The following is a 19394-nucleotide window of genomic DNA, read 5'->3' as shown; positions in this document are numbered from 1 at the left end:
ATTATAAAATAAATGCCACTATATTTATTTTCATGCCCACATCTAGTTGCTATATACTCTAGAGTATCCATACTGGAATATCAGAACTTCACAGACCAGGTAAACAGGATAGTTAAAGAATACTTAAAGACCCTTCCAATTCTAAAAGTACAAGTCTTTCATTTCACGGATTTTTGTTCCCAAGCACTTATTATGGTGATACACGCAGAATAGGGGAAATGTGATTGAAACCACTCTATACTGCCCAGCCCGTGTGACTCAGTGGTTGAGTGTCGACCTATGCACCAAGAGGTCACCAGTTCGATTCCAGTCAGGGCACATGCCCAGGTTGTGGGGCATGCAGGAGGTGGCCAACTGATGTTCTCTCTCATCAATGTTTCTATCTCTCTCTCCCTCTCTAAAAATCAATACAGAAAAAATTAAAAAAAAAAAAAAAGAAAAGAAAGAAACCACTCTATATTGAACATTAAACTTTTTTTTTCTACAAAATTATGGCTGAAAATTTAAAAATAATCACAGTAACCCTTCATCTCTTCTATCTTCTTGCCCAAGCCCTCATTTCTGACTCCTCTCCTAATGTTAAAGAAACATTGGGGCAAACATACAAGCAGGAAACATGTAGACAGCTTCCTTCTTCAAGTACCTTTGGACATCTGAGGATTCTAACAAGATAAAAATTAATATAAATTTCTGTAGCAGTCGGGATAGGTCAGTAACAAATAACCCCAAAATCTCAGTAACTTATTAAGTTTTGCTCATGCAAAGAGTCCCACAAAGCTGTCATCCAGACTATCAAAGTAGTTACCATCTCTACCACTTCCACTCAATGTGCCAGAGGGAAAGAGAAAGTGGAAATATCTCAAATATCTCACTGGTACCTAAAGCTGATATCCAAAAATGATGCACTTCACTCTATTCACCTTTGGTCACATGGTCACACCTACTTCAAGCGAGTGGGGAAATGCATTCAGTACAGTTTTTAAGTTTCCTACTATGGTCCTAGAAGCATAAAGAACCAAGATGTTTAGAACAACTTAGAGTAAAACAGTTTTAATTCTTCTATCCATCCATTACATTTTTAAAAATCTTACTAAGTGCTTACCACATGCCAGGCATTGTTTTAGGCATTAAAAAAGGAAAACAAACAAACAAGCAATAATATACGAATCTAACCTCCTGGACTGCTTACTTCTAGACCACTGTAGCAGATTCCTCCCTATGTGACTATTACTTCTTTTTCTCCTCTCTTTTCTAATAGCATTTTCCTTCCCTTGTCTTTTGCCATTTTCCCCAATTCAATTTAATTTAATCCCTATTCTTCAGATCCTCTGCTCCTCATTTTTCCAGGGCACCATTCCCCTCTCCTTTGTTACAGCTCTATTTTAAAATAAAAGGTTTGGGACTAAGTAGTTTAATTGACATTTTATGAGCACAGTACCTGCTACTTAGCAGGCAACTTAAAAACTGTACTGAATAAATTAGTGTAAAAAGCATATGCTTCTTGATAGTAAGATATTTTAGAAAAGACAAACTCTTGTCCTGGCCTGTTTGGCTCAGTGGCTAGAGCCTCGGCCTGCAGTCCAGAGAGACCTGGGTTCAGTTCCCACTAACAGCACGTACCTCGGTTGCAGTTTGTCCCTGGCCCTGGTTGGGTCATGTGGGTGGCAACCACTCAATGTATCCCTTTCACGTCGATGTTTCTCTCTCTCTCTCCCTCTCCCACTCTATCTGAACAAAATATCAAAAAATGTCCTCGGGTGAGGAAAAAAGGAAGGGAGGGAGGGAGGGAGGGAGGGAGGGAGGGGAAAGAAAAGAAAAGAAAAGAAAAAAAGAAAAGAAAAGAAAAGAAAAGAAAAGAAAAGAAAAGAAAAGAAAAGAAAAGAAAAGAAAAGAAAAGAAAAGAAAAGAAAGAGACAAACTCTAATCTCAATCTGATCATGTTCTGACCTACCATGAGGGAACATCAGTGATGACTCCTAGATATGGTACTTTCTTCCCCAGGCATTCCCCCAGGGGCTGCACTCTATGGTGAACACACAGGTCAGTCGGCCAACACATGAAGAAATAAACTGATTTCAACACACTCAGACTGAAGAACCAAAAACACTTCAGTTTGTTACAGCCCATTTTGTTTCACTGAGATAATGGGGAGGGGCTGTGTCACTGAAATAGTGTCCTATACAACCAGACAAGTAGGATTCTATAAAAAGTCCTATCAATTCATGTAATACCATGTAGGTATCATGAAGACACACAAGACCTTGACATTACTGATTTTACTATTCTTCAGTCCACCCTAGCAGAGTCTCTGGCATCTAGCACCATACCTTTCTAGACTACTTATCAAATATAACTGCTGTCATTTTTTAGCTCTCCCTGGTAAGGTTCTGAAGAAGGCTATGCTGTGCAAGGCCATAGAAAACATTTTGGACTATGATCAAAATGGAAAACATTTTGGACTCTGATCAAAATGGACTCTGATCAAAATGGAGAATCATATGCTTGATTGGGGAGTCCCCAGTTAAAAAAAAAAAAATCCGAAATGTCATATAACTTTTCTGGAATATCCTTCCTCCTTTCTCACTTTCTTCAAACCTGAACAAATATAAATCTTGCAAAATAAAAAATTAAGAGTACAACTTTCCTATCAGATTCACACTAGAGTTTGGCACTTTGAAAAATTTGTATGATTCACTGCTGGTGGGAATGCAGACTGGTCCAGCCTCTATGGAAAACAATATGGTGCTATCTCAAAAAATTAAAAATTGAACTTCCATTTGACCCAGTGATCCCACTGCTGGGAATATACCCTAAGAAGCCTGAAACACCAATCAGGAAGAATATATGTACCCCCATGTTCATAGCAGCACTATTTACAATAGCTAAAATCTGGAAACAGCCCAAGTGTCCACCAGTAGACGAATGGATAAAAAAGCTGTGGTACATATACACAATGGAGTACTATGCAGCGGTAAGAAAGAAAGATCTCTTATCCTTTGAGACGACATGGAGGGACCTGGAAAGTATTATCCTAAGTGAAAGAAGCCAAGCAGAAAAAGACAAATACCACATGATTTCACTTATATACGGAATATAATGAACATAACAGTCTGAGGAATACAGTAGACCCAGACACATGGAAGTAGGGCACAGACTGACATCCCTCAGAAGAGGGGATGGGGGGTGGGGGGGTGGGAAGAGATAAACCACAGAACTTATATGCATGTATGCATGACCAATGGACATGGACAACTAAGCCGGGGACAGGGTGGAGGGGGGGTGGGGTGGGGGGTGCCAATGGGGTAAAAAGGTAAAATGTCTGTAACAAAAAAATAAATAAAAATTCATAAAAATAAAAAAAAAGAAAAAAGAAAAATTTGTATGATTTAACTAAGCCCATATTAAAAGAAGAAAAAAAATCAGCCCTGGCCGGTTTAGCTCAGTGGTTGGAGCATCAGCCTGCACACCAGAAAGTCCTGGGTTCGGTCCCCACATCAAAAATAAAAAAAATTAAAAAGAAAGAAAACATGAGTCAAAGAGATCTGACATCTAGTCTAGGATCTGTAACTAATTAACTAGCAATCAAAGCATTTCACATTCCTAACTCTCAGTTCCTCATCAGGTAAATGATGTAGCTAAATTATATCATTTCTATAGTCCCTTCAAGCTCTAAAATTCTATAATTTTAATGAGAGGCTCAGGATTTCCATTTCTAATTAGAATGTTGAAAGGTGAAAGACACCATTACTCTCACCCTATAAACTACGACAAGATAGATAAGCTACAAAATGAGTTTTAAAAAATAAACAATCAAAAAGCTAAGGATGCAAAGAAATCTAAATAAATTCCAGAAAATGCCATGGCTATTATTCCTGGCAAAGTGGAAAGAGAACAAGGACTTCCCCACTAACTGGATTAAGAAGACGCCAGCCAGCCTGGCTAGTGTGGCTGAGTGGATTGAGCACTGTCCCATGGACTGGGAGGTCCCAGTTCTATTCCTGGTCAGGGCACATACCTGGGTTGCCAGCCGATCAATGTTTCTCTCTCACATCAATGTTTCTATCTCTCTCTCTCTCTCAAAAAATCAATAAAAACATATTTACCAAAAAATGGTTGCCAGTTCAATTCCCTGTCAGGGCACATGCCCAGGTTGTAGGCCTGATCCCCAGGGGAGGGCATGCGGGAGGCAGCCAGTTGACGTTATCTCTCATTGATGTTTCTCTCCCTCTCTCTTCCTCTCGGTCTAAAATCAATAAAGAGAAAAAAAAAGAAAAAAAACCAGCCAAATTTATAACCAACTTCTAGTGGCAATATGAGGATTCAGATAACAGATTACAATTCAAAGGAGATCTAGTTACAAGCCTCACTGGTCAACTCCTCCCCATGGGTCTTCAATGAGTATAAAAGTCTAAGGGCAAGGCAGGAGAGCTGAGAGAGAAATCTCATGAAGCATATGGGCCTCCACCATGTTCAAGGTGGCTACCCTCTAATGGTGTGGGACCAAAAAAAAGGAAGCATGAGATAAACCCCTCAAAGGCATTCAGAGTGTGAGGCAAATTAAATACAGCAAAAACATGTGGTAAAGAAAAACTGATGTGAGACTGGAAAACAAAGAAAATGTCCAAGCAGCCCAAAGAGCTGGCAGCTAAGGCTGAAAAGCATAAAGCACCAAGGTTCAGAACACTGATGAGTAAAAAACCTTCCAAAACTGATAAAGGACACCAACACAGACCTAGAAACTCAATGAACCACAAGCAGGATACATACAAAGAATCCCTTTACATAGTCACATCGTAGTCAAACTATTAGGAAAAGGGGGGCGGAGGCAACTCTTAAAAGCAATCAGGGAAAAGAGAAAAAGTATATACCAGGGAAGAATAGGAGTGATGACTGATTTGTCACTAGAAATATGAAAGCCAGAAGACAATAGAACATTATCTTTCAAGTGCCAACAAGATCAATCCAGAATTCTATATCTAGGGAAATATATTTCAAAATGAAGATAAATTAAAGGCATTTTCAAAGAGACAAAAGCAGAAAGAATTTGTCTCCAGCGAAATTTCACTCCAAGAAATTTTAAAAGAAGTTCTTTAGGCTGAAGTAAAATTACAGCAAATGAAACCCAAACCTTCAGAAAGGAACAAAATCTCAAGAAAAGGTAAATAATTGGAAAATACTAAAGGTCTTTTTAAAAAGTCTACCTTCAGCCTGGCCAATGTAATTGAGTGGTTGAGGGTCGACCCATGCACCAAGAGGTCACCGGTTCAATTCCAAGTCAGAGCACATGCCCAGGTTGTGGACCAGAACCTCAGAGGGGGGCATGCAGGAGGCAGCCAATTGATGTTCTCTCTCACTGATGTTTCTATTTCTCTCTCCCCCCCTCTCCCTTCCTCTCTAAAACCAATAAAGAAAAAAAAATATTAAAAAAAAACAAAAACTATTTTCATGTTTAAATGCCTCTAAGAGACTGTTGTTTAAAACAAAAATCAAGTATCATGGGTTTATAGCGCATGTAGAAATAAAATATAAGACAACAGGGATACAAGGCACTATAAGGGGATAAACTGAAACATGCAATTGTGAAGTTCACAGTATTTGTGATGTAGATTTATTGTTTAAAATAGATTATAATAACTAACGAAAGGCTCCTGGGTCATCTTTAAACACCTCTCTTTTTTTTATCATTATGTTTACTTAATAACATGTCCATCAAGGGGAAATAAAGGGAAGAAAAAGAAAGAAAACTAAGTAAATCGCCAATATGAAGTAATGATTCATTTTGTCAAGCAGTTTTATGTACCTTTACATCAATAATAATAAAAACTAATACATTAATATGTAAATACCACAGATTCATTGATAATTCCAAAGGAAATAGAAATTAACCATGTGAATCAGGATACATATTTTAATTGAAATAATTTCAAAGGGCTCTATTTTCTGCTTTAAAAGTATATAGTTTTGCCCTGGCCGGTTTGGCTCAGCAGTTAGAGCGTTGGCCTGTGGTCCGGAGAAACCTGGGTTTGGTTCCCGCTAAGGGCACATAACTTGGTTGCAGTTTGTTGGGTCGTGTGGGTGGCAACCACTTGATGTGTCCCTTTCACGTCAATGTTTCTCTCTCTCTCCCCCCCTCCCACTCTATCTGAACAAAATATCGAAAAATGTCCTCAGGTGAGGATTGAAAAAAAAAGTATATAGTTTTAGGATATTAAATTGAATATGACCCCAAATTTCTAATTTGAGGATATAAATAACATATTTGGTAGTTATCCCACTTTATAAACAATCACAAAAGCAATTAATTTTTCAAATATTTGTTTACATTATAAAGGAAGCCACAGCACTAAATATGACAATAAATTATTTTCAATATATGAATTTTAAAAGACTATAAGGAACAGCAGCAAAATTCATTAAGAATGTATTATGTGGGATGTAAAAATGGCAGTAGAGTGAATGGAAGCTACACAGACCATCTCCCAGGACCAAACTGGAATTACTGTAAAACTAAAACAAAGACAAATCATCATGAAAAACCAGCAGAAAAGCAGCTGGAGAGAATCTGTATAACCAGGGACAGTAAGAGGACACCAAATCGAGCCTGGTAGGAACTGTAGAGGCACAGAGCGCAGGCTGGGAGCCCACTGAGAGCAGCTGAGGGCTGTTTGAATTATGAGCAGTTCCCTCCGGGTTAAAATTCCAAGCTGGCTCCACAGTGCAGAGAGCTGAGACAGAGCACTAAATTAGCTACAGACACTAACCTTGGGCTCCAGCAGAGGGAGGGCGGGCTGGACTAGAACTGTGTGCAGGAGCTCGGGAGTTTGGAGATCTGCGAGGGAACTGGGATTTTTATGCTGAATCACTGCCTCATGAGAAAGTAGCCTCTTATTCAAAGAGCCCCTTCCCAGAACCCTGGGGAGAAGCAACAGCTCCTCCCTCAGGAACTTAACACCACCCACCAGGCCAAAGAAATGCAAATTGAGACTCATTAACAGCCAGCAAACATCTGCCCCACCCGCTGGAAATCCTCTTACCCTGAACACCTGAGGGATTTTTTCATTCATCTGAGGGCTATAACCCAAGGCTCATCAAGTAACTGAGACTAAGAGCAGAATTTTCATTGATACAATGCCTAAGGCAAACAAAGAGAAACAAAGGAAAAAATACATGGGACTACAACAAACTAAAAAGCTTCTGCACATCAAAAGAAACAACTATCAAAATGGAAAGGGAACCCACTATATGGAATAGCATATCTGACAAGATACACCAGATAAGGGGTTAATTTCCAAAATAATACAGAGTACTCACACAACTCAACTGAAGGAAGACAAAGAATCTAATTAAAAATGGGCAGAGGCCCAGCAGGTGTGGCTCAGTCGTTGAGCTTTGACCCATGCACCAGTTAGATTCTGGGGCAGGGCATATGCCCAGGTTGTGGGGCCCGATGCCCAGTGGGGGGCATCCAGGAGGCAGCCAATTGATGTTCTCTCTCATCGATGTTTCTCTCTCTCTCTAAAAAATCAATAAAGAAAAATATATATGTTTTTAATGGACAGAGGACCTAAATAGACACCTCTCCAAAAAGGACACACAAATGGCCAAGAGATATATGAAAAAATGCTCAATGTCACTAGTCATCAGAGCGATCCAAATTAAAAAGGACTATGCAGTATCACCTGCCAGAATGGCTGCCATCACCAAATCATCAAACAAGTGCTCGCAAGGATGTGGACAAAAGGAGACTCTAGTACACTTGCTGGTGGGAAAGCAGATTGGCGCAGCCACTACAGAAAATATGGTGTCTCCTCAAAAAATTAAAAATTGAACTGCCATTTGACCCAGTGATCCCACTTCTAGGAATATACCCAAAGAAGCATGAAACACCAATCAGAAAGAATACATGCACCCCTATGTTCATAGCAGCACTATTTACAATTGCTAAGATCTGGAAACATCCCAAGTGTCCATCAATAGATGAGTAGATAAAAAAGCTGTGGTACATATACACAACGGAACACTATGCAGCTGTAAGAAAGAGATTTCTTATCCTTTGAGATGATATGGAAAGACCTGGAGAGTATTATGTTAAGAAAAATAAGCCAATCAGAGAAAGACAAATACCACATGATCTCACTTATCTGTGGAATATAATGAACAAAATAAGGGGATGAACAAAATAGACCCAGAGACACAGAAAGGAGTACAGTTCAGACTGACAAACCTCAGAGGAGGGGGCAAAGGGGGCGGGATGAGATAAACCAAAGAACTTATATGTATATATGCATAATCAATGGACAAACATCAATGTGAGAGAGAAACATCCTGGGGGGGGCAGGATCGAGAGAAGGATGTCTATGGGGGGAAAAGGAGAAATATCTGTAACAAAAATAATTTAATTTAATAAAATAACATAACATAAAATAATTTAATAAACTAAAAATAAAGCCCCATGACATAGCTAACAACAACAAGAAAAAGAATGTATTATGTGGCCCTGGCTAGTTTGGCCCCGCAGTTAGAGTATCAGCTCCCGGACAGAGGATCTTGGGTTTAATTCTAGTAAAGGGCACATACCTGGGTTGCAGGTTCAATCCCTGGTCCTGGTTGGGGTCATGTGGGAGGCAACAAGTAGATGTGTCTCTCACATTGATGTTTCTCTCTCTCTCTCTCCCTCTCCCTCTTTCTCTCCTTCCCTCCTTTCCACTCTCTAAAATCAATGGAAAACACATCCTCAGGTGAGGATTAACCAAAAATAAATAAATAAGTAAAATAATGTACTTGAGAGCTAAAAAACCCAGTCCAGAATCACGTTACATTAACTACAATGCAATCTTTTTTTTTATCCTCACCCGAGGACATTTTTCCATTTTTTGTACAGATAGAGTGGGAGGGAGAGAGAGGAAGAGAGAGAGAGGGAAACATCGATGTGAAAGGGACACATCAAGTGGCTGCCACCCGCACAACCAACCAGGGTCGGGGACAAACTACAACCGAGGTACATGCCCTTAGCGGGAACTGAACCCGGGTTTCTCCGGACCGCAGGCAGACGCTCCAACCGCTGAGCCAAACTGGCCAGGGCAACTACAATGCAATCTTTTTTTAAAAAAATATGCTTTATTGATTTTGTAGAGAGGAAGGGAGAAAGAGATAGAAACATTGATGTGAGAAACATCTCTTGGCTGCTTCTTCATGCTCCCTTCCAGGGATCAAGCCGGCAACCCGGGCATGTGTCCTGATTGGGAATCAAATCGGGACCTCTCAGTCCATGAGACAATGCTCAATCTACTGAGCCACACCAGCCAGGCACTGCAATGCAATTTTTAACATACTTTTTCCCTTTATAAGTTTCAAGGAATCAAACTATTTTATATAACACACAAAAATTTACTGAGTCTGCCCAACTGGTGTGGTTCAGTGGTTGAGCAATGACCTATGAACCAAGAGGTCGCCAGTTCGATTTCTGGTCAGGGCACATGCCTAAGTTGCAGGCTCGATCCCCAGTGGGGGGTGTGCAGGAGGCAGCCAACTGATGTGTCTCTCTCATGGATGTTTCTATCTCTCTCTCCCTCTCCCTTCTTCTCTGTCTAAAAATCAATAAAAACATATTTAAAAAATTTACTGCGCCCTTGATATGTATGCACAAGGCACTGTTTGATGGTACAGTAGAGAATAAGAAAGTTAAGGTTCTTCTGCTTCCAAATCAATAAAACTATATAAAAAAAATTTACTGAGCCCTTGATAGGTATGGGCAAGGCACTGTTAGATGGTATAGTAGAGAATAAGGCAGTTCAGGTTCTTCTGCTTCCAAAGAGTTTATATTCTAAAGACTAACAAATAAACTAATAACTTCAGATTTGGCCAAGTGCCATGATTATATGTCTGGGAAATGGCCATCTAAGGAACTGAAACCTGAAGGAGAAGGTATAAGCACTTCTAAGAGATGGGAGAAGAGAATTCCAAACAGAACAAACAGCAAAGACAGAGCTTGGTAATTTGAAGGAAAAGAAAAGATGCTAGTCTGGCCAGTGTGGCTCAGTGGTTGAGCATCAACCCATGCACCAAGAGGTCACTGGTTCGATTTCCGGTCAGGACACATGCCCAGGTTGTGGGCCCGATCCCCAGTGGGGGGGCACGCAGGAGGCAGCCAATCGATGTTCTCTCTCTTGGATGTTTCTCTCTCTCTCTCTCTCTCTCTCCCTCTCACTTCCTCTCTCTAAAAAAAGAAAAAAAAATCAATAAAGACAAAAAAATTTTTGAAAAAATGATAGTGTATCCACAGCATTGTGAGGAAAAGGAGTGGGAACTAATGTAAGATTGGATAGGTTGAAAGGAACACATGAGGCAGGAGTCTACATTTTATAACTAAGAGTTAAGAAAAACTATTAAAGGATTTTAAGCAATTGGCTATGGTTTAATTTTCATTTTTAAAAGATGATTCTGGTGACTGGGAGGAAAATGAACTGAAGATGGTTTAGTGATAGTGAAAGTAGAAACCAGTTAAAAGTTTTTCAGTAGGCCCATGAGATGATGGTGGCTGAGACTAGGCTGGCAGAAATGAAGATGTAAAATAGGAGACAGATTCAAATGATATTTTGGAGACCAAGAAAACTTGATGCTCTAGTAGATATGAGGGATAAGGGACCAAGAGGATTCAGAGTTAACTCCTAGGTTCCAATTACTGAGATGAAGAAGACTGGGAAAAGAACAATACGGGAGAAAGGGTTCTATTTTGGAAATGTTAAGTCTATTTAGATAATGTCTATTTAAATAACTGAATGGTAAATCAAGCAGACAACTGAATAACGTGTCTGGAGCAAGAAATCTAAACCAGGAACATAAATTTGGGAATTATCCACATGTACATTGTATTTAAAACAGTAAGTTGAATGAGACCACATAGGAAAAGAATTTAGAAAGAGAAGGGAAAAGGCCCAGGACTAAACTCTGGGATAGGCCAATACTTGGAGGCAGGAAGAGGAGAGAAGCCTCTAAAAAAGTATGACAAGGTATGAGGTAGGAGAAAAACAAGAAGACAATGTGTATCATAAGCTAAGGGAAGCAAGTGAATGGACAGAAAATAGTGGTCAACTATACTGAATGCTATTACAAGATCCTGTTATGTAGATCTGGTAAATGTAACTCACTGGTAACCTTGACTAGAACAATTTCAGTGGGGAGATGGTGCCAGAAGCCAGTCTGGAGTAGGTTGAAGAGCAATGGAAAGTGGAAAGAGCACGCAAAGACAACTAGAGCACATTTGTATACTAATAAAAATGGCCCAACAGAAAGGGGAAAATTCATGATGCAGGCAAGAGATGGGTCCTTAAGAAGTCAAGAGAAGGAATCCAAAACAGAAGTGGAGGGATCTACAAGCAATATAACACAAACGAAGCAAGGCATATAACTACAATAACCAATGGGAATTAACAAGACCTAAAATCAGAATGTCTTAAACCTGGTTTGAATCTTAAGCATAAGACTAAATTATAGAAGGCTATTAAAGCTGTGCAGTGGTGGAAGAGAAGGTAATTCATACTTATCAAGTACCTATTTATGTGCCAGGCATGTTTTAAGTAACAAATGTATTCTGTTATTCAGAACCTCTACCTTGTAAGCCTCATTTTACAAACAAGAGCACTGATGCCCTGAGGGGGTAAAGCAACTCACTGAAATCACACATACAATAAATGTCAAGATTTGGACATAGGCCAGTCTGACTTACTCTAAGGTTAGAATCTTCCCACTACATAAGGTGGGAGGTTAAGCAACAATGTTTCTGTACCTGGAAATAAATAACAAATAACATATCATTCTGGCAGCTATCAACAAGTGCCAACAAGCCTGGAGGTACTAGGCCAACAGCAAAAACTGTCCCCTCAATGATATCCACAAGATAATTAAAAAAACACTTACTTAACAGATATTTTTAATTTTTTAATCCAAGTGAAAACACCTTTATTGAGACAAAAGGAAAAACATACATTCTCATAATAATTTAGATTGTCTACTTTATCAAACATAGGAGTACCAATCAGAAAATTGGCACTGCTTTATAATAACTACTAAAATAATATCTGTATAGACTAGAAAAGTTGGTAGTTAAAAACCTACCATCTTTCCAAGAGGAAATTAAACTGAGCCTAATCAGTTATCAAATTACAGCTTAGATTACTTTAAATTTAGTGTAGGTAAAGATCATCCAGATCTGTGCTGTCCAATATAGTAGCCATTAGCCACCTACAGCTATTTAAATATAAATTAAAGTTAAATAAGATTAGCCCCGCCGGTGTGGTTGAGTGTTTGAGCATCGCCCCAGGGACCAACAGATCACCGGTTGGATTCCTGCTCAGGGCACATGCCCAGGTTGTGGACCAAATCCCCAGTGGGGGGCATGCAGGAGGAGGCCAATCGTTGTTCTCTCTCATTGATGTTTCTTTTTCTCCTCCTCCCTCCCTTTCTCTCTAAAAACCAATAAAGAAAGAAAAAATGTTTTTAATCGTTAAAAAAAAAAAATCAAAGTTTAAAAAATACAAACATAAAATTAAATAAGATTAAAAATTCAGTTCTTCAGATGCACCACCAGTCACATGCTTAATAGTTACATGCAGCTAGTGGCTACCTCACTGGACAGCACAGAACAGAATACTTTGATCATCACAGAAAGTTCTACTGGACAGTGATTAGATAGAACATCAACTTTCCTTTTGACTTTTTTCAGGAGGGACAATGGAAAAGCATTGTCCAAATTGGTCACTAATCAGCTGAGTAACTATGTATATATCACTTAGCAGTGCTTCTAGAAATGTACATTTGAATCAGCCACAATTCTTATTAAAAATGTAGATTCTGCCCTGGGTGGTTTGGCTCAGCAGTTAGAGCATCAGCCTTCGGACCAATGAGTCTCGAGTTCGATTCCAGCCAAGGGCACGTACCTCAGTTGCGGTTTGTCCCTGTCTCTGGTCAGGGTCATGTGGAGGTAACCAGTTGATGTGTCTCTCTCACATCGATATTTCTCTCCCTCCCACTCTATCCGAAGATAAATAGAAAAATATCCTCGGGTGAGAATTTAAATAAATAAATCTTAAAAAAAAAAGATCCTGCACTTCTAACAAATTCCCATGTGATGCTAATACTTCTGGTCCAGAAATCACACTTTGAGTACTAAAGTCTTAGATATCTCTGCTTCTTTAGCTGTCAAATGATGTACCAGGGCAAGATAATGTCCATGACCCTTCTGTACACACTAACATTTTATAGTTTTATGATTGTACAGAATTTAGTGCACAGAGATTTCACACACTCTGCAGAGGCAGGCTCTTCTCTAAAGTAAATGCTAGGATTCTGACAATTTTTGTGATACCATCTTTTTTTGTTTGTTTTTGGGGGTTTTTTTTTCCCCATGAAAAGACATATCAAATTTAAATGGAAAATGTTATTTGCTATGTAAACATTCGAACTCTGTACAACTTTTCAGAAATGAATTTAAAAGGCTGGCACATATGAAAGACAACCTTTTAAAACTATCAGAGAGGCACACTCTATTTTCCAAATATGCAGTTCATGAAGGGAAAAAAAAAAAATCAATGCTGGACGAAGCCTATACTGATACCTTAAAAGCATCAGCTCCACATGAAAAGCAACTCTAAAAAAGCCATTAACCACAATAACATTATTGCTGTTTTGTTTTTGTTTTTATCCTCACCCGAGGACATTTTTCCATTTTTTGTTCAGACAGAGTGGGAGGGAGAGAGAGGGAGAGAGAAACATCGACATGAAAGGGACACATCCAGTGGCTGCCACCCACACGACCCAACCAGGGCCAGAGACAAACTGCAACTGAGGTATGTGCCCTTAGCGGGAACCGAACCCCGATCTCTCTAGATGGCAGGCCGATGCTCTAACCGCTGAACCAAACTGACCAGGGCTCATTATTGCTGTTTTTGTCAAGTCTCAGTCATGGATCTGAGCAATAAAACTGACCAAAATCCCCATACCACTAGTAGGCTGTAGAATACTATAACAGCCCACAAAACAGGCTGAAGGAGCTGAGAGGAGGCAGCAACAATGCCACAGAGAATTTACTTTTGAGGCATCTTCTTTCTATTTTAACAGTGGCCCTAGAAAAACACATGGTTCAAGTGGGCAATACGAACAAGGAACCAGAGAGCAGTGTCAAAGCTAGCCGTCTCATAAGGCAATGTACCTCAGAGAAAAAAGGCTAAGCTATCCAGTTTATTTATAAATTCTGTATTATGCAGGACAGCTAATTACCTATAATCTTTTTTTTTTTTTTTTTTTTTTTTTATCCTCACCCGAGGACATTTTTCCATTTTTTGCTCAGGTAGAGTGGGAGGGAGAGAGAGGAACAGAGAGAGAGAGAGAAACATCGATGTGAAAGGGATACATCGAGTGGCTGCCACCCGCACAACCGACCAGGGCCGGGGACAAACTGCAACCGAGGTACGTGCCCTTAGCGGGAACCGAACCCGGGTCTCTCAGGACCGCAGGCTGACGCTCTAACCGCTGAGCCAAACCGGCCAGGGCTAATTACCTATAATCTTAAAAACACACACACAGGAAGTACTTATTCAACCTAAGTGATAGGATGCTTTGAAAATCTGTAACACTTCTATATTTGTATTTTTATATTTCCTTTAGTAGGAAATATATTTTAAAGTTTGAATTAAACTTTATTAAAATTCCTCTATATAAATTATGCAATGCTCTTCCAAAATCTCTCCAAAGACTTAATTCACATTAACAATATACTTTATTGCCCACAGAACTTCAAATAAGTCACTCTGATAAAACAGAATACAGCCCTGGCTGGTTTGGCTCAGCGGTTGGAATGTTGGCTTGCGGACCAAAGAGTACTGGGTTTGGTTCCCGCTAGGGGCACGTACCAAAAAAAAAAAAGAAAACCAAAATACAAAGAAAACTGAGGGAATGAGTTTTTTTTTTCTTCTCATTTTCAAAACAAACTGCTATTCCCAATCTTTTTTCCCCTCAATCTTATTTTAAGCCAATCTACTAAATGATTACTTTTAAGAATCAGTCAAACTATCTTACTTACCAAATTTTGGTGTATGTCCTAAATTTGGAACTGTACATTCAGCTTATCTTTTAAAAAGACTGATGAAAAACGGTGCCACCCTGGCAGGTATGGTTCAGATGGTTGGGCATTGGCCCATCCACTGAAAGGTTGCTGATTTGATTCCCAGCCAGAGCACATGCCCGGGAATGCAGTATCCATCCCGGTTAGGGAGTGTGCAGAAGGCAGCCTATAGACGTTTCGTTCTCTCTCTCCCTCGCCCTTCCTCTCTAAAAATAATCAATAAAAATACTAAAAAAAACAAAACAGTGCCTGTAACAATACCTATTTCAGGTTATGTTCATTAAAACTGAAAACTCATATAGACCTGGGGAAAGCATGATGCATAATTCCATCAGAATGAAATGCTCACATTCAGATTAAGTACTTCTGTACCTTTACCACTTAAACTAATTTCTAGGTATTATAAGGTAACTTTTACATTACTAATGAAAACATAGGATTAATTTTTACCATAACAGCACTATCTGTCCTTTGCAAATAATCTGTAACAAATCTCTCAATAAGAACAAAAGAACTGTTAGGATCAAACATTTAATTTCAGGATCAAACATTTAATTTCAGCAACTGACCAGCAATTTTACCTTTCCTCTCAACAAATGTTAACAAAATTCCAGCTGTAGGATATATAACCTTATAAAATGCAATTTAAATCCAGCTGGTGTGCTCAGTGGTTGAGCACAGACCCATGCACTAGGGGGTCGCCAGTTTGATTCCCAGCCGGCACACATGCCCAGGTTGTCACCCGATCCCCAGTGGGGGGCATGTAGGAGGCGGCCAATAGATGTTCGCTCTCATCCATGTTTTTTTTATCTCTCTCTCTCTCACTTCTTCCCTCTCTAAAATCAATAAATGAAAAAAATGTTTAAAAAAATAAATAAATAAAAATAAAATGCAATTTAAGAAGTCATTGCTTTTTTTAAAGAGAAATTGTGGCTCCTCCTGAGAGAGAATATAATGTGGACAGAAACATTTTAGCCTATCATTAAAAACAAAAACAAAAACAGTGTATACAAAAAAGCCACGTAGCATGGGCAGGATGAGTCATCACCCAACTCAAAACTTGAAGCACTTCAAGCTTCCTCCTACCCGACCCCATCCCCTTCAGCAATGTACCCTGCCTGAGTCAGCAAACTTTTCCATTTTGTCAGTTATGAATTCTCACGATGCTTAAATGAACTTATGCAAAACACTGCAACACATTTAGTATTAACACTGATCATTGGAACACGTGCCTTTCTTACTGCAAAATTAACTGATCTTCAAATCAATCTTCTCTAGATTCTTAATTACAGAAAGAAAGAAGTCAAACACTACTTTTAACCCTCTTTTGCAAATAAGTGAACTCCAAAATACAGTGATAAGTTTTTATAAACAATTCTCCATTTCTCAGGGGTGTTTTTTTTTTTTTTTTGTCCTGAATAGTAATATCTAGATAATAAAACATGCCCTGCTCAAATCTGACATTTCCTAGATGACAGCAATTACTAAATTTTGGACACCTATAAGATCAATTTTACAAGTTTCACAAGGCAATACTTATTAAGTGATGTAACATATATATGTGTGTAAAAGGACTTTCCATACCTTGGTTCATAGCAAGCCCTTCATAAACATGTTTGAGCAACTACGCACTTGAGAAATGTCCAGTTTCTTCCACCCAATTCAAAATTATTTTTCAAACGTTAAAGTCTGACGTTTCTAAGAGAAACTCTAGAGGCAATTCCCTCTTTGGACGCTACATTCATCTAGTCAGATTATTCTCTCCATCTCAGTTTCCCAACGTTGAAAAGAGAGGCTAAATCCGATGAGAACTTTAAAAATAACAAGGCAAGAATCATCGAACAATCAGAAAGTTACTTTGACGCTGTTTGAGCTCCATTTTTTTCCTCTGTTAATTTTTTTTCTCAACAAATCATCTTGTATCCGTAAAAAAAAAAAAAAAGAAAGAAAGAAAAAAGTTAATACTGAGACTGACTTTTAAAGGCATTTTTAGCACTGAAGGAAAGAACACGAATTCTGCTGCAAATGCAGTAGGCTTCCAATTCCACATCACCAGCTCCCTTCACTGGACTTTTTCCAGTGAACAAGCAAAAGAAAAAAACAGGAAAGGAATCAAAAAGATCCTGCTTCACGGAGCTCCCTAACACCTCAACCAGTCGAGTCTTACTATAAAACAAGGAACAAAGGGCGGCCAAAACACCTTTGCTTTTCAACGCACCACCAAGCCACCAAGCCAGGCCCTTTTCGGGGAGCCGACGGAACAAGTTTCCACTCGGGGACTTGCACAGACCACCGCTCAACGTCCCGAACGCGGGGCGGAAAGGCCGCAGCAGAGAGGAGGGAGGAAATTAGGAATTGCGACTCACGAGTTGTCTGTATCTCGTCTACGGCTAGACTCTAAACTTAGGCAGAGGACTCCAGGGCTCTGCGACAAGCCGGGTAGTGGCGCGCGCTACGCAATTCGCCGAGTCCACCGGAGACTTTGCCCGGCGGAGTCAGCTGAGGCCGACTCACTGGAATGGGAGGGGGAGGAGACGCGGCCGCATTTCGACAGGCAGCGTGCCAGGAAGGCGAGACTCCGCGCCACCTCATGCTCGCCGGGCCGCCCCTCCCGGCCGCCGCCCCTAGCCCGGGCCGGGCTTCGAACCCGCGGAGCCGGCGCAGGCGGGCGAACCGCGGCGGGCATGCGGGGCTCCGAAGCCGGCGGGCGCGGCCGGACCGGCAGCCGGCGAGGGGCGTGCCGGGTGGGAGGGGCGCGCCGGCCGCTCTGCCGGCCCCACGCGGGGACCCCGGCCCGCTGGCCCGCGCGGGGACGCGCCGGCCAGGCCCGAGCGGGCGGGCCGGCGGGCGGGAGATGGAACAAAAGCGCCTTTGTTGAGCGGCGGCCGCTGGAGGGTCACACACAATGGAGGAGGGAGCCGGCTCCGACGCCGCCGCCGGGCCCGCCGCGGCGCCCTCCCGAGCCGCCCCGCCGGCGCGCCCCGCACACGTACACACACACACTCACCGGACTTCTCCGACTCATCGAGGGAGTGAGGGGCCCGCGCACAGCCCCTAGTGTCGGCTCTGGTCTCCGGCTGTGCTGGCGGCAGCGGCGTCTCCGAGGCTCTCGCTTTGCCGCAGTCGCCGCCATGTAACCCCGACCCGCGAGAGAGGGCGAGGGAGAGGGGGCGGGGCCTCTTGGCGCCGCGCCCCCGTGCGTCACAGGCTCACTCCACGGGTTCCCCCGCCCCCGTCCAGCCTGGAGCGTCTGCACGCGCTGGAATTTCCAACGCCCGTGACTGGGCGCCGCGCGCCGCGGGGGTGGCCGGAGAGGCACGCGGGCTTGTCAGCTGCCTCGGTGGGTTGCGGCCGGCGGGAGGGCCGGCGGCCTTCCCTGCTCTGCTACTTGCCCCAGCGGAAGAGCACAAAGCATCAAACTCCTTATGACCGTTTACTGTGCAGCTACTACGTGCAGGGCACTGGGCAACCCAGAGAAATAGGCCTTCGTCCCTGTCCCCAGGATGGGCCGGGAACAAGAAGGCTAGATCTGAAGATGGAGTGACTAGAAGGCAACAGCCGACTTAAGAGGCAAACATGTTAGAGGCTAACGTGCTAAGAAGGCCATTAATTCTGCCTGGCGATATGGAGGAAGGCTTCTAAGTAAGGTCGCCAGGGTGACCTTTCAGCTGGATCCAAAGGAGCAGATATAACTTGAGGAGGGGGGGAGGGTGTTCCTGGAATGGAACAGAGTGAGCGAAGACAGGGAGGAGGAGAGCACACCTGGGGGCGGGAGGGACGGCGTTGCAACAACTGGGACGAGGCCAATTTGGCAGAAGCTTAGAATTTGGGAAGAGGTGTACTGGGAGATGTACTGGGAGCTGTGGACTGGTGCTTTCTTGGGCCCACTTGGACGAAAAGCAAACATTTTATCATGGCTTATTGAGTCCAAGGAAACTTTCCAGTGTTTATGTGAAATTTATGTACGTATTTATGAAATTAGAGACGCAGGTCAACATATTTTTTCAATGACTTAATCACCGTTCCTGATGAGAACCAAAAGTTTGGCAGCGCTTATCCATTATTATGCCCATCTTCAAACTTCAAGCGTGAGGCAAAGACCACTTCAAAGATCACATCGTATCTTGAAGTTAAGTGGTTGGGATGGAGTTTAAATTTTTTATATTTAAAACAATACCATCTGAGTACCAGGTGTGAAGGGGATTGTGAATAGATAAAACCAGGAGGAAGGGGAGGCTAGTTCCAACTGCAAGATTTCTAACTTGTGAATGCAGCC

The 19394-nt window shown here is 41.5% G+C and overlaps 1 protein-coding gene across 2 annotated transcripts in view; it reads right to left on the bottom strand.

Annotated features, from left to right (window-relative positions):
* Positions 1 to 18283, bottom strand: part of MAPK6 (mitogen-activated protein kinase 6) — a 51451-nt gene extending 33168 nt beyond the window's left edge. The window contains exon 1 of one of the 2 annotated variants that reach the window (XM_036270796.1): positions 18126 to 18283. The gene's annotated coding sequence lies outside the window, so the exon portion shown is untranslated. Of the gene's footprint in view, positions 1 to 17484; positions 17619 to 18125 lie in introns of those variants that run through there. The other variant, XM_036270804.1, reaches the window with a different exon arrangement.
* Between the last annotated feature and the right edge of the window lie 1111 nt (positions 18284 to 19394).

The sequence above is a fragment of the Molossus molossus genome, unplaced genomic scaffold, assembly GCF_014108415.1.
Source record: "Molossus molossus isolate mMolMol1 unplaced genomic scaffold, mMolMol1.p scaffold_m16_p_1, whole genome shotgun sequence".
In the NCBI taxonomy this organism is placed as follows: domain Eukaryota; kingdom Metazoa; phylum Chordata; class Mammalia; order Chiroptera; family Molossidae; genus Molossus; species Molossus molossus.
This window is presented reverse-complemented; position numbering and strand designations above follow the sequence as displayed.